The sequence below is a fragment of the Pteronotus mesoamericanus genome, unplaced genomic scaffold, assembly GCF_021234165.1.
Source record: "Pteronotus mesoamericanus isolate MK-2021 breed Mesoamerican mustached bat unplaced genomic scaffold, CSHL_Meso_final contig_50, whole genome shotgun sequence".
NCBI lineage: Eukaryota > Metazoa > Chordata > Mammalia > Chiroptera > Mormoopidae > Pteronotus > Pteronotus mesoamericanus.
In genome coordinates this window covers 22,914,661-22,928,281 of record NW_026555186.1, presented here as the reverse complement: position 1 = coordinate 22,928,281, position 13,621 = coordinate 22,914,661, and the positions used below count along the sequence as shown (strand labels likewise).

Sequence of the window (13,621 nt, the reverse complement as noted above, 5' to 3'; positions counted from 1 at the left end):
AAGGGGGAGGAGGAATGGCATTATTCTGAGACCTAAACCAAGTACAAATATTACAAGAAAACTACAAACCAATATTCCTCATGAACATGGATGAAAAATCCCTAACAAAACACAAATAAATTGAACTGGCAATATATAAATAGAATAACATAATATCACCCCATGAGATTTATTCCAGGAATCGAAGATTGGTTCAACATTTAAAGATCCATCATATCAGCATACAAAGGAAAGAAAGACCATACCATCATCTCAACAAATGCAAAAATAGAACTGATAGGATTTAATATCCATTTATGATAAAATCCTCAGAAAGCTATGGCTAGAGAGGAACTTCCTTATACAGCTAAAGGATATATATATATATTCTTTATATATATATAAATAGGCTATATATATACACATTTATATATATATACACACATATATATGTGTGTATATATATATAACCGACAACTAATCGCATCCTTAAATTGAAAGAATAAGTGCTTTACCTTTAAGGTTGGGAATAAAGCAAGAATGTTCACTCCTACCATCCCTATTCAACATCTTACTAGAGGTCCTAGCCAGTGCAATAAGGCAACGAAAGAAATAATAGGCATCCAGATTGGAATAGAAGAACCAAAATTGCCTCTATATCCAGAAAATATGGTAATTTACACAGAAAATCCTAAAGAATTCACTCACACACACAAAATGCTACTAGAACTAATTAGTAAATTTAGCCAAGATATTTGAAAAAATGTAATTTCTATATACCAAAAATATGAACAATTAAAATTAAATTTTTAGGTAGATTTACAAGAAGGCCTAAATAAATGGAGAGCTAGAACATGTTCAGAAATTGGAAGACTCCATATTGTTAAGATGCCAATTTTATCTAAAATAAGGAATAAACTCTGTGCTAAAGCAATGTCTGTCCTTTTCCTCTGCATTGAAAGGACTATTTATCCTTTTAAATGTATTCAGAAAGACAGCACATTTAAAAAAAATAAATAAATAAATAAATAAATAAATAAAATAAGGAATAATTTTATTGCAAACCCAACAAAAATCTCAGAAGGCCTTTTTGAAGGAAATGACAAGCTGACTGGAAAAGTAATATGTTAGAAAAACAAAAGACCTGAAATAGTTGAAATACTTATGAAAAAATAAAAAGGTGTCTCCTTTCCTTTCATACTACTACTACACTCACACTTCTGACACCCGATGTGTGGGCTTTCCCCACACCAAGCATTCTCTGCAACACTACTAGCATGCCCCATGATTTAACTCAATTCCACACAATCTACCTGCACATAACAGCGCAGATCGCACAGGCTAAGGGCTCAGTCTCCCAAGACTGCACCCCTCCCCACTTTTGAAACCAATTATAAGTCCCAGGTTGTCACCTGGACTCCTGACTGACCAACTATAAACTGGAATTCCCACACTTTCTCCTTGGGTTTGACAATTTTCTAGATTGCTCACAAAACTTGGGGAAGCATCTCCATTTACAATTTATAATAAAATAATATGACAAATGATATTTAAAAATCCAGAGGGATGAGATGCATCAGGCAAGGTATGGGGGAAGGACACAGAGCTTCCACATCATCTCCAGGGGCACCACTCCCTCAGCAGCTGCACAGGTTCACCAACTGGGACTCCCTGAGAACCCCACACTTTTGGGACTTTTATGAGGCTTCATCATAGAGGTGCAATCCCTAGTTAACTTCATTTCCAGCCCCTTTCCTCTCTCTGGAGAATGGGGAGTTGGACTGAAAATTCCAAGTTTTTAATCATGGTTTGGTCGATTTGGTGACCAGCCCCTGGCCCAGGAGCCCACCCAGAGTCACCTTCACCAAGGAAACTCCAAAGGATTTAGGGGTTTGGGTAGGAACCAGGGTCAAAGACCAAATATCAGAAGAAAATATCCTCCCAGTTATCTTATCACTTAGGAAATTCGAGGGTTTTAGGAGCTTAGTGCCAGGAACTAGGGAAGCAGAGACCTGTGTGTGTATGTGTGTATGTGTGCGATTTTTCCTATTTCACAGTAGAAAATGTCACATCTGATTTCAAGACTTCTATGAAACTACAATGCTCAAGACAGTGTGGTACCGGAGAAAGGACAAACACACACAAGAGAACAGAATAGATTCCAGAAATAGACCCACACGTAAGTGGTCAATTGATTTGTGACAAAGGTACCAAGGAGAAAGAATTTTCAACAAATGACGCTGGAAAATTTGGACATCCATGTGCAAAAAATGAGCTTCAAACTATAACTTACGCCACATATAAAAAGTGGCTCTAAACAGATCCTAGACTTAATGTAAAATCCCAAGTCTGTAAAATCTGTAGAAGAAAACAATGGAGAAAACCTTTGAGATGTGAGGTTAGACAAAGATTTCTTTGATTGCACACAGTAAGCATGAGAAAATTGAAAAAGCTGGACTTCATAAAAATTAAAAGTTTCAGCTCCTAAAAGCAGTTGTGAAAATGAAAAGAGAAGCTGTATTGTGAGAAAATATGCACAAAATGTATATATAACAATGGACTAGTATCCAGAATACATAAAAACTCTCATAACTTAATAAGAAAACAAACAATATTAATTAAAAATGAGCAAAAGATTTAAAGAGAAACTTCATCAAAGAGATACAGATAGCAAATGAACACATAAAAAGACTTTCAATACAATTAGTCATTAGGGAAATGTACATTGAGATACCACAACACACCTACTAGATGTAGAAACAAAAAACTGGCATTACCAAGGGCTGGTGAGGATGCAAAGGCCCCGGAACCTTCATACATTGTCAAGTGGGCATAGAAAGTGGTATAGCCACTTTGGAAAAGTCTGGCAACTTCTTAGAAAGTTAAATATACATTATCTATGTAACCCAGCAATCCTCTTCCCTGAATACTTATCCAAAGAAAATTAAAGTACATGGTCACACACAAAAAAACTATAAACAAGTGTTTATAGTATCTTGATTCATAATTATAAAAAAACAGAAACAACTCAGGTAAATATCAACTGGGAGATAGATAAATTGTGATACATCTATATATTAAAATACTACACAGCAGTAAAAAGGAACAAATGACTTGATACATTCAACAACACGCATTATTCAAATCAAAAGCATTATTTTAAGTAAAATATGTGATATATAAAAGGCTCCACATTGTATGATTCTATTTTCATGACATTGTTGAAAAGGCAAAAATGTAAAGGAATGAAATCAGATCAGTTACTTCTAGAGAGTATAGTGGAGGAAAGGGATGACAGAAATTTGGGGATTATAGAAATATTCTATAACTTGCTTTTCTGGGATTACATAACTGTTTATGTTTGTTGAAAGTCATGGAACCATACACCTAAAATGGATGAATTTCATTGTGTGTAAATTATATCTCAGTTAAAAAAAAAAAAAGGTAATGAGAAAAAACTAAACTTTCACAAAAAAAATACAAAGTCAACTAGAAGACAAGTCAGTTAACATTGGCTTACATCAACATATACAATAAGAAACGGTAAATATCTGGTTCTTTGTATGATTTTAATCATATTTATATAACATGTTTTCATATATTTGGAAGAAAACCAACTATTTGCAGCTGGGTTATCAACTAGCAAAAAACTGAACAGATGCCAGACAAGGCAATTTTATTCTCCAAATGTAATAGGCTGAATGATAACCCCAAATAAGGTATGTACACATTCTAATTCTCAGAATCCATGAATATTACCTTATATGGCAAAAGATGTGATTAAGGATCTTGAGAAGAGGTGTGCTTATCCTGGATAATCTGTCCTAAATGCAATCACATGCCTCTTGATAAGGGAGGCAGTTCTGAGACACAGGGATGAGCAAGCGATGTGATGATGGAAGCATAGACTAGAGCGATGCACCCACAGCCCAAGACTGCTGGCAGCCAACAGAAGCTGGCACAGGCAAGAAATGGGTTCTCCCCTAGAGCCCCCAGATAGCACGGCCTTCTCAACACTGATTTCAGCTCAGTGAAATTGGCCTTGGATTTTCAGTCTTCAGAATTGTGGGAAAAAAAATGAATTTCTATTACCTTAAGCCACCAAGTTTATGATAATGCTATAGCAGCCATAGTAAAACAATACACCATGTTATAATGATATGGTAATACAAGGATATGACAGACATGAATTATTCTTGGATTATACTGACCAATGCAGCCTGGTCTGTGGATTGATTGTTCCCCTTGCCCTCACCATGATACCCAGGTGGTAGGCCTGCCCAAAGCAGGAAGTAAAACCACAGTGACGGCAGCAGAGGATGCTACTTGCTCATCTAGTAGCCATTCTTCTTTCTTCCTTAGTAAAGTACATTTACACAGTTTGACACTGCAATGTGCCCAGCTGAAAACCCACACCTCCTTCATAGATACAGATGGCCAATGAGATTTAAGCAGAAGTTACTGGGGAATGTTTCAGGGGAAGGTCTTCCAAAGTTGCTTCAACTAGGATTCAAGTGCCTTTATCCATCTCCGTTCCTTCTTTCTGATGTCTGCCAGGGAGAAGTGATAGATAGAGCTCTAGCATCCACCTCTTACCAGTAAGGTGACCTTGAACATAGAAGGCACACACCAAGGATGGAGGTGCAAAAAAGAGGGAAGGAGCCTGGGCTCCTAATGACCATGAAGCCACTGTACTAGTCCTGGACAGCTTGCCTCTGCTTTACATGAAAGAAAAAAAGGGTGGGAGCCTTATTTTGTTAAAGCCCCTGGTCTTTTGAGTCTCTATTAGTAGCAGTCAAAAGAAATTACCGATTCAAGGATTTAATTAACTTTATAAAATAACACTAAAAAGTAGAAAGAGAAAGCTAAAAATGAAAGGTTAAAAATGATAGTTTGATTTCTCCCCTCTTTTAGCTTGCTCAGAACCAGATTTCTGTTATTTTAATCTGCTAATCTTCACTCTTGCCCTTTTTAGTTAAACTGAAAATGAATAGAAATGTATAATTTACAAGTCATACCACTTTATGTCCCAGAACTACATGAAGAGAGTCCCCAGCTATGTTATTTATTACAAATTAGGAAAAAGTTACTTTAGCAATCAAATTACTAATTTCCCCGTTCTCTTATATTACTACCCAATGTATTCAAAGAGCATCAAAACACTTCCTTACTAAACTATATGATTTTTCATTTTGCAGAGGCCGACTCATTTTAACCCTAAAGAATTCAGATTCTTGATCATTGAAAACACAGTTAAATCTACAAGGAAGGTATAGAGGTGCAACTCCTGAAATCTTTAAAAAAAAAAAAAGTGAGGTAACCAGATGAGGTTAAAGAATAGGGAGAATTGCTGATTGAAGTGACAAAAAGCAGATTTATAAAATAACGCTAATAATTAATAACAATAGTAATAGCCTCTGCAGGTTTTAAAATCTAAGAGGATCAGCACCCAGAGTGGCTGATGTGGGCCTGAGGCTTCTGGACCTCATTTCCTTTACAAGAGCCCCATTCACACCATTTCACAAACCCTCCATTCACACCCCCTTACAGGCTGTCCTGACGGAGCAATCTGGAGAATGCCAGGACTAGAAACTGAGGGCATAATAAACAAGGTCCCAAGATCTGCCAGGTGCAGGACGTAAGGCAGAACAATTCATCTACAGGGGGCTCCTAATCTAATTTTATCCTCCTTTGAGTTTCCTTCACCTCCATAATATTTTGCAAAAAAGGGGGTTTAAACCAGCACAGGGGAAATCAAAACTGACAAACTTGTGTTGCGTGCACTTCCAGTTGAGAGGAAGCCACTGTACACACGCAAAGGAAGAGGCTCCCTGGGGCACTGCCCAGGGAGCCGCCCAAGGACACTCCCACACAACAGCAAACATAAGCGTGTCTGTCCAGTTGATGCCCCTGGGTAACAAAGTTCGGAGGGACAGGGGGTCACTTCCATTGCACTGTAATATCAGCTCAGGAACAGCCTCTGAGGAAAACTGAAAGGTCATTCACAGCCTTCAGAGCACTGACCTTGGCCTGGTAGGGTGGAAAAAATAGAGATTTAGGTGCCTACAGAGTTGAGCATGGATCTGCCACAGTGTTGTTATATGACTTTAAACAAGTTACTTAACCTCCTTGAGCTTCAGTTACCTCATCAGGTAAAGTAGGTTGATAATACCTTTATCCCAGGATGAGGTGAAAAACAATGGCCATAGGTGCACCGTAAATTCTGATCCATTTTTCACTTTTACACCTTCTCATCGTCCCAAACTGGCAGCCTGCAGGCCAAAGCTGGCCCATAGACATGTTTTTGCTGCAATAGTGCGTGTTTTTTTATTTTAAGGAGCCACAATTAAATATTTTCCTAAAACTATAATTTTATTTTGAAAAACTAATGCTAACACTTTGCCTTTGGTCACATGACTGCTGGTGTTGCTTGCTTAGACGGGACAAATGCTAGCCAGTTCATCAGCTTCCTAACCCAGCCATGTTTATTCCCTTGAGTTCATTGCCTGAGAACATAGATATTTGAATGTGCCAAATCTGCTCGCAGTCCCAAAAGGGTCCACTCAAGCCACCATCTTTTGTTCCCTCTACTGCATCACGCATTCTTTTGGTACCCTAGTCCAATACAGAAGTGCAATATACCATTTGGGCTAACTCTACTCATGACATACCATTAGGTTGAATGTGAAATTGAAAGGTCAGTCAACCAGTTACACGAAAGCAAGTGATGGAGAAAGAAGGTCAAGGAGACAGACACCCACACCCAACCCATGATAGGCTGACTGGATTCTGTTAGGTACATTTGTGTCTTTTGGTGGGTTCAGTGAAATGAGTTCATAGGGAAAAACAAAGTATAAATCATGCACTTTAATCCCATTCGTGTTAATTAATGTTTAAATGTATTTCTTTATTCTAAGACAATTTGAGCCAGCTTACACTTACAATCATGTGGTAAAGTAAACAAATAGATAATGGAATCAAACTGTTATGAGAACAGGGAGAAATAGGTGCTCTCACATTGCCAATTCAATGAGTACAAAATGGTACAACCCCACACGGGGGAATTTGGATATATCTACTAAAACTCTAGATGGATTTACCTTTTAGATCCCCCAAAACCCACTTCTAGGAATCTATCCTGAAGACACATCTGCATAAGTGAGAAAGAACATATGCGTAAATGTATCCATTATCTATTGCTGCGTTACAAATGTAGGACTGTAGGGTTTGACACTCAGAACTTCCAGGCAAACCAGGACTGTTGGTCATTCTAGTAACAAATTGTCTTAAAACGTAGCAGCTTAAAGCAGTATACTTATTTTTTAATAACTCACAGTTTTTGTGAATCAGGACCCAGAAATGGCTCAGCTTGACCTCTGCTTCAGTCTCTCACAAGGCTGTGGCCAGTGTCAGCCAGGGTGGGGGTGCCACCTGAGGCTCACTGAGGACAGGGTCTGCTTCCAAAGGTTACTTACCTTGTTGTTGGGAGAATTCCATTCCTCGGGGCTATTGGAATGAAGGTGCCCGTTACTTGCTGGCTGTAGCCTGGGGGCCTCTCTTAGTTCCCTGCCATATGGTCCTCTCTAACATGGCAACTGGCTTCATCAAAGTCAACAAAAAAGAATTTTCTGGCAAGACAGAACTCACAATTTTTGGTAACCTAACCACAAAAGTGACAGCCCTTCAATATTGCCTCATTCTATTGGTCAGAAGGTACTAAATATTACCATACTTTATTGGTTAGAAGGTGGGGCTTATACAATGTCCTGAAGTAGAAATCACCTGGGGCCAGCATAGAATCTGACCTCTGGCCTACATATATCAGACACATCTGTGTTCCATTTCAAATATTAACCTCCCAGGTCTTGATTAACTTTACATATGTGCAATCTGACAGTGCTTAAAGCCTGTGATGATGTTTAATATAGAACATGGGATTCTGAGGAGTAGCACAGATAGACAACAATGTAGTGTTTCTTGACTTTTATTTTTTAAATGAAAACAACCAAAAATTTTTTTTAATAACCCTTAAGAGCTAGAGGGTGGAAAGCTGAAGTTAGATGCTGCAATGGAAAAATCATGGACCACTACTTGAGTTCCCCATTGAGTTGATAGACCCAGGACACACTGATGGAAGTGGAGGCTGGGTCTCCTTAAAGAAGAGCCCTGTAAGTCCTTTAGAAGTATATCTGATAAACATGCCCAGTCCCTTCCCAAAGTGACCTATAGCCACTTACCAGAATAACAGTGTATTGGGAAAAAAGAGAATATAGAGACATTTCAAGAAATAGCACATGTGAGTTCTAACCTTAAAATACTACCAAGAAATTTCAGATGTCATCTAATTTGGTTCTCTGGTTAGAAAAGCATGGAGGGCAGGGGATAAATGAAATTCTGGCCCAGATCCATCTCATGGTGGAACTAGTGGTTATTTCTCCACGGAGTTTATCATTGGGATAGATCAACTTAGAAGATGGAAATCCCTTACACCTATTCCCTGAATATAGCAGTTAGAGCCTTTATGGTAAGAAGGGCTAAGGGGAAGACCATTGTGATTGTTATAGCTCTAACAGCTTGGGGTGATAGATCCAAGCAAAGCAAAATCAGATACCACCTATTTTCTCCCTGGGCATCATTTGAAGTGAAACTAAAAGTCCTAAAGCCAGAGTGTGCCCTATGAATGTGTCTGAGGCATACCAGGCAGGTTTCTGGACCCATATGCCCTCCACCCACTGGTTTATCTTTGTAGAAGCTAATTATCACTGAAAGGAGTAACACATTAACAGGAAGTCAGTTATATACTGTCTATAGCCCCCTTCAGAGGGTCTACTTAGCCTCAACTAAACATTCACAATTAAGGTAATTATAGCCACAGCTGGTGTACTCAGAAGGTTGTAGTCCAGGACTGTAAGTCACTGGTAGGGCAACTGCAGGGTTTCCCTCAGTGAATGTCCTGCATCACTTAATCAGCCTGCATTGGCAGTTTAGCACTAACTTCTCCCCAGAGACAGCTTAGGTACAAGGGATGAGATCAACACTGGGCAGGTGTGGGAGCCAACCTGACTGAAAATCCTTACTTCCCAAAGGTGCCAATACTATGTCCTGTTACAACTCCCTAGAAGTAGCTTTAGTGGCCCCCAAGGAATACCTCTTACAAAAGTCACCATGCTCAGGGAAACCCAAAGCATGGTGTCCTCAGCAAAGCATCGTTCTGTATAGTTCCTCCCAGTCCAGATGCAATTTACCAGTCAGGGGTCATTTACATCATCAGCAATGTTGCCTGGAAATGTAGTTTGTGACCTACCCTTAAGAGGTTGCCAGAGTAACAGAGCTATACCACTAACCTAAAGTCAAGTTCTCATTCAGAAGGAAAAGGTTTGTTTACACTTTATCCACCTGTCCTTATATGAAAGAATCTACAGATTCTGCTCTTCTTTAGGAAGAAGCTACTGTGCCAGTGTCTTTGGGGGAGCCACATGGAAAAATATGGATAGGAAGAGAGGATTTCCAGAGCCAGATTTAAGTCCTCCCCTTGTTTTCTGGAACAATCCCTGCTGGAAGTATGAGACTGACATGTTTTTTTGGTTGGTTTCAAAGATGGAGGCTACTATCGCAACAACCCTGTCAAATCTTAGGGCCTCACTTGACAGCCAGAGATGGAGTCCAAATAGTTTGGGACTATTAAAGCAGAATGTAAATGTCATCCACACTCTACTATGTCCTTCAAATCAGAAGCTAGGGCCATCTTACCCAGGGTCCAGAAAACCACGTTAGGCTCACCCAGCTCTCCTTAACCCCTGGGAGCGCCACTGCCTCCCAGGTGGGCCTGCATGCTGGACACAGGGCCCGGGTCGGTGGGGACCTCTCGCCTGTTCCTCTCTCAGGCTCCTGAGCCCACCCACCCTTAAAACTTTCTGCTCCCTTCCCTAGTGCACCCTCTTTTCCTCTCCCAGATTCGCCACTGGCCTCCATTCTATGTGCCCTGGTATGGACCTGGAGAGAGTTTAGAGTCCACACAGTCAAGCATTTATTTACACAACGATCAAATTATTTTCCTTGTGAGAATAAGTGCCTCAGTAAAAAATCTCTTGCTCTATTTTGCTAAAAGGATCTCTTAACTCTTTTCTCTCCCTTTGAGTTACTTTTAGAACAGGTGCCTTACCCCAGTGGTTGGAGGGAAGACAAGAAACTCATGCTGCATCTCAATACCTCCAATTGTACAGAAACCTGCCATATTTGTTCCCACAAAACCAGAACACCCGTGGAAAAGGGTGTGTGACCCAAAAGGCCTCCCCCCCACCGCCCCCTGCCCCGAGGATGTGTGGCAGGCACGCTCCTCGTGCAGACCTGCACTTTCATCTCCAGGGCTCTGGCTGCCCTCCTTATGGCCACAAACTTCCTCTGCAGCTCGCAAGTGGGCACCAACCCAACGGAGAAAATTCAGTTCTTTTCTCCTGCAGCAAATCCAACAGGCATCTTTAATGATTCTTGTGGGGCTTTGGTCAGCTGTCCAGAAAGCCAAGGACAGGCTTGGGGGAAGACAGACAAGCTGGCATCTGTGGCCAGGGAGAAGTGTGTAGTGATTCCTTAATGAATCTGCTGAAGCGGGGAGATGAAATATAGGGCAAAGTCCGAGAAGGCAGAGGAGGAGAGCTGGGGAAAGCGAGCAGATGTGGTAAAAGATACTCTTTCATGTTTCCTGTGCACAGATGTATGTTGGCAGGGCTACAGTCGGAGAACAGAGGAGGCTGGAGTTGACACATCTGGAACTCATTTGGCAGGGGGCAGAGTTCAAACGCTCTCTGCTTCAGCTGCTTTCAGACATACCTTGCCCTGCAGGCTGTTGCCGGGGGAAGGAGGGGCCCGCCCTTCCGAGTCCCTTGAGCCTCACTCCGGGGGAAGCCCTACCTAAGCCGGTGGGTTTTCCTCTGAACTGTATCAGTTCAGTCACATGGAAAAGTTGAAATAATTATTTAAAAAAAAAAGAAAAAAAGAAAGGGACAAGGGAAGGAAGGGTGCGAAGAGGGGAATGTGCCACAACTGAGAGAAGCCTGGCTAGAAATCAAGAAACAAAATGTTCTTGGACCAAATCCAGTGCATGAGTTAACTTGAGAGCAAAGAACACCATTCAGTGGAGGGGGGCGGGGGGGAAGGCTTTCTCTCTGCACAGTAACACCCAGAGATCACGCTCACACCACATTCACTTTTCTCAGAAATCCTTGTACATTTTGCCTTCACTGATTTCAAGAATGCAGAGGGCTCTCTTGATCCAAAGGGAATTACTCCCGATGGATTTATGGGGTTCTGCAGAGAGAGAGCAGGATCTCTGTGGGCCCGGTCATCACCTTCGCTGACCCGTAGCCTCCCGCTGCCACCGTGAGACGCATCCCCCCTCCCAGAGTGGGCAAGGTCACTTCGGGTGTTCAGCTTCCCTCAGAGGAAAAACACGTGTTTGGGGTGAAACTGTGTCCTTGCTCAGAGTTTCTGCCATGCTCCACTGTGCAGACCATATTGGCTGCAGCTGCCAGCCGGCTTAGCCTGGGCTTCATGTACTGGTGTATGGCAAGGTGAACTTGCAAGGAGCGGTAATGAGTTAAAGACACTGGGGGCACACCCAGGTTGGTTGATATGGTGCAGGTCCCCAGAAGGATCAGAGTCCACCTGGGGAGAGAATGGAGCACATGAAAAGGTGAGTGACAAAATGCAACCAGATATACAACAAACGCCACATGGGGAATAAAACACGTTCAGACAGATCTCATAATCCCCACCCCCAAACCTGCTTACCTTCCTGTCACCACTACCTTGATAAATGTCTCTGCCATCCCCAAAGTTGCCTGAGCCTAAAATGCTCATCTCTCTCCCTCTATCACCCTACATATCCAATTTGGCCACAGATCTTGACGACTGTCTGCCCTTAGCATCCCTTGAATGTGTCCCATCCCACCCATCTCAGCATCTCGTGCCTTAATCACTGTAGCTGCCTCTGAATTGGTCTTGTTCCCTGAGTCCATCCTCTGAGTTATCTTGCTGAAACATACATCTGAGTATTTCACTTCTCTAAATGGTTTAATGGCTCACTACAATTTTCAGGATAAAGCTCAGCCTCCTGAGTATGACATACAAAATTTTCATGATCTGGTTTTTGTCTTCTTTCTAAACCTCATCTTCCATGGTGTGCTGGTAAATGTTTAACAACTTGACCTCGAGATGCACCGTGTGCTATCTTACACTGCGCCCTCCCCCTCAAACAACAATGAACCTCTCCCGACTTCCTGGTTCACACCATAATCTCTCCTTCACCTGGGCCTCTGCATATCTTTCTCTCTCTGCCCAGAAAGAGCTTCTTTCTACCTCCCTCATACCTAGTAATCCTTTAAAACAAAGCTCCTCCCAAGAAGTCACCCTATAGCAAACATAGTGAACTGTCTGTGGCCACCAATATGCTGCACTGTAATCGTGTGCTGATGAAGCCTGCGGCTTCAACCAGGCACCATTAAGAACAAGCACTATTTTTTTTCAATTACAGTTGACATTCAATATTATTTATATTAGCTTCAGGTATACAGCATGATGAGTAGACATTGATATAGTGTATGAAGTGATCCCCCTGAGAAGTATAGTACCCACTTGGCACCATATATAGTTATCCTAAGTGCCCATCAGTAGACAAGTGGATGAAAAAAGCTGCAGTGCATATATACATTGTAATATTATTTGGCCATAAAAAAGAATGAAGTGTTGCCATCTGTGATGATATGGCTGGACCTAGAGGGTATTATGCTCAGTGAATTAAGTCACTTATGTGGAGATCTAAAGAACAAAATAAACCAATGTACAAGTACTATTTTTATCTTTGTATCCAAACTGCATTAACTGCTTCCTAGCAAATAGTAGGTGTTCAGTAATTGCCGAATTAAAGACTACAAACAGTGATGACTTTTAATTCACTACCCTCTCGTAAAAAGTTATACTGCACCCTCTTATAAAAATATCCAAGGTTGTGAGTAAGTACCACAGGCCTCTCACAGACATCTAGACCTGGGAAGCACAGAAGTCAGAATAGCCAGAGGCGGCTTTTTGGAGCACAGTTGCCAGATTTAGCAAAATAAAGTACAAGATGGCCAGTTAAATTTGAATTTTAGATGAACAATAAATATTTTTAGTATGCATAGGTCCCATGCAGCATTCAAGAAATACAGTTAAAAAGTATTCATTTATCTAAAATTCATATTTAATAGGGTGTCCTGTATTTTATCTAGCAACCCTATATTTGATGAGTCTGCATTTAAGCAAGGACTTGATGGGTGAGTCAGATTTAGAGAGGGCAATGAGAAGGTAGACTGGCCTTGTCATTGGAGACTGGTTGGAGGGACAGTAAGTGCACAGAGAATGGAAACCTTCAAGGAACTTTCAGGTGGTCAAGATAGAGCATGAGGTTTGTGGCCACAGAGGATGAGAGGCTGAAAAGGGAAAAAAAAATATTGAAATTGAAATTGAGGTCACCAGAGAGGAGACAATTGCAATTATTCAGATATTTGTTCAGAGTTCCTATGTCCTGAACGGGCCTACAGACAATTGGAAGAAAAGACAGTGAGTCAGGGCAGATTTCTAGATATGTGGGAAGTGGAGAGGGGAGGGG

The 13,621-nt window shown here is 41.1% G+C and overlaps 1 non-coding gene across 1 annotated transcript; it reads left to right on the top strand.

Moving 5' to 3' along the window:
* The first annotated feature begins 833 nt into the window (after positions 1-833).
* LOC129074788 (small nucleolar RNA SNORA22) lies at positions 834-984 on the top strand. Its single transcript, XR_008529592.1, has one exon. It is a non-coding gene; the product is annotated as a small nucleolar RNA SNORA22 (small nucleolar RNA).
* Positions 985-13,621: the final 12,637 nt, after the last annotated feature.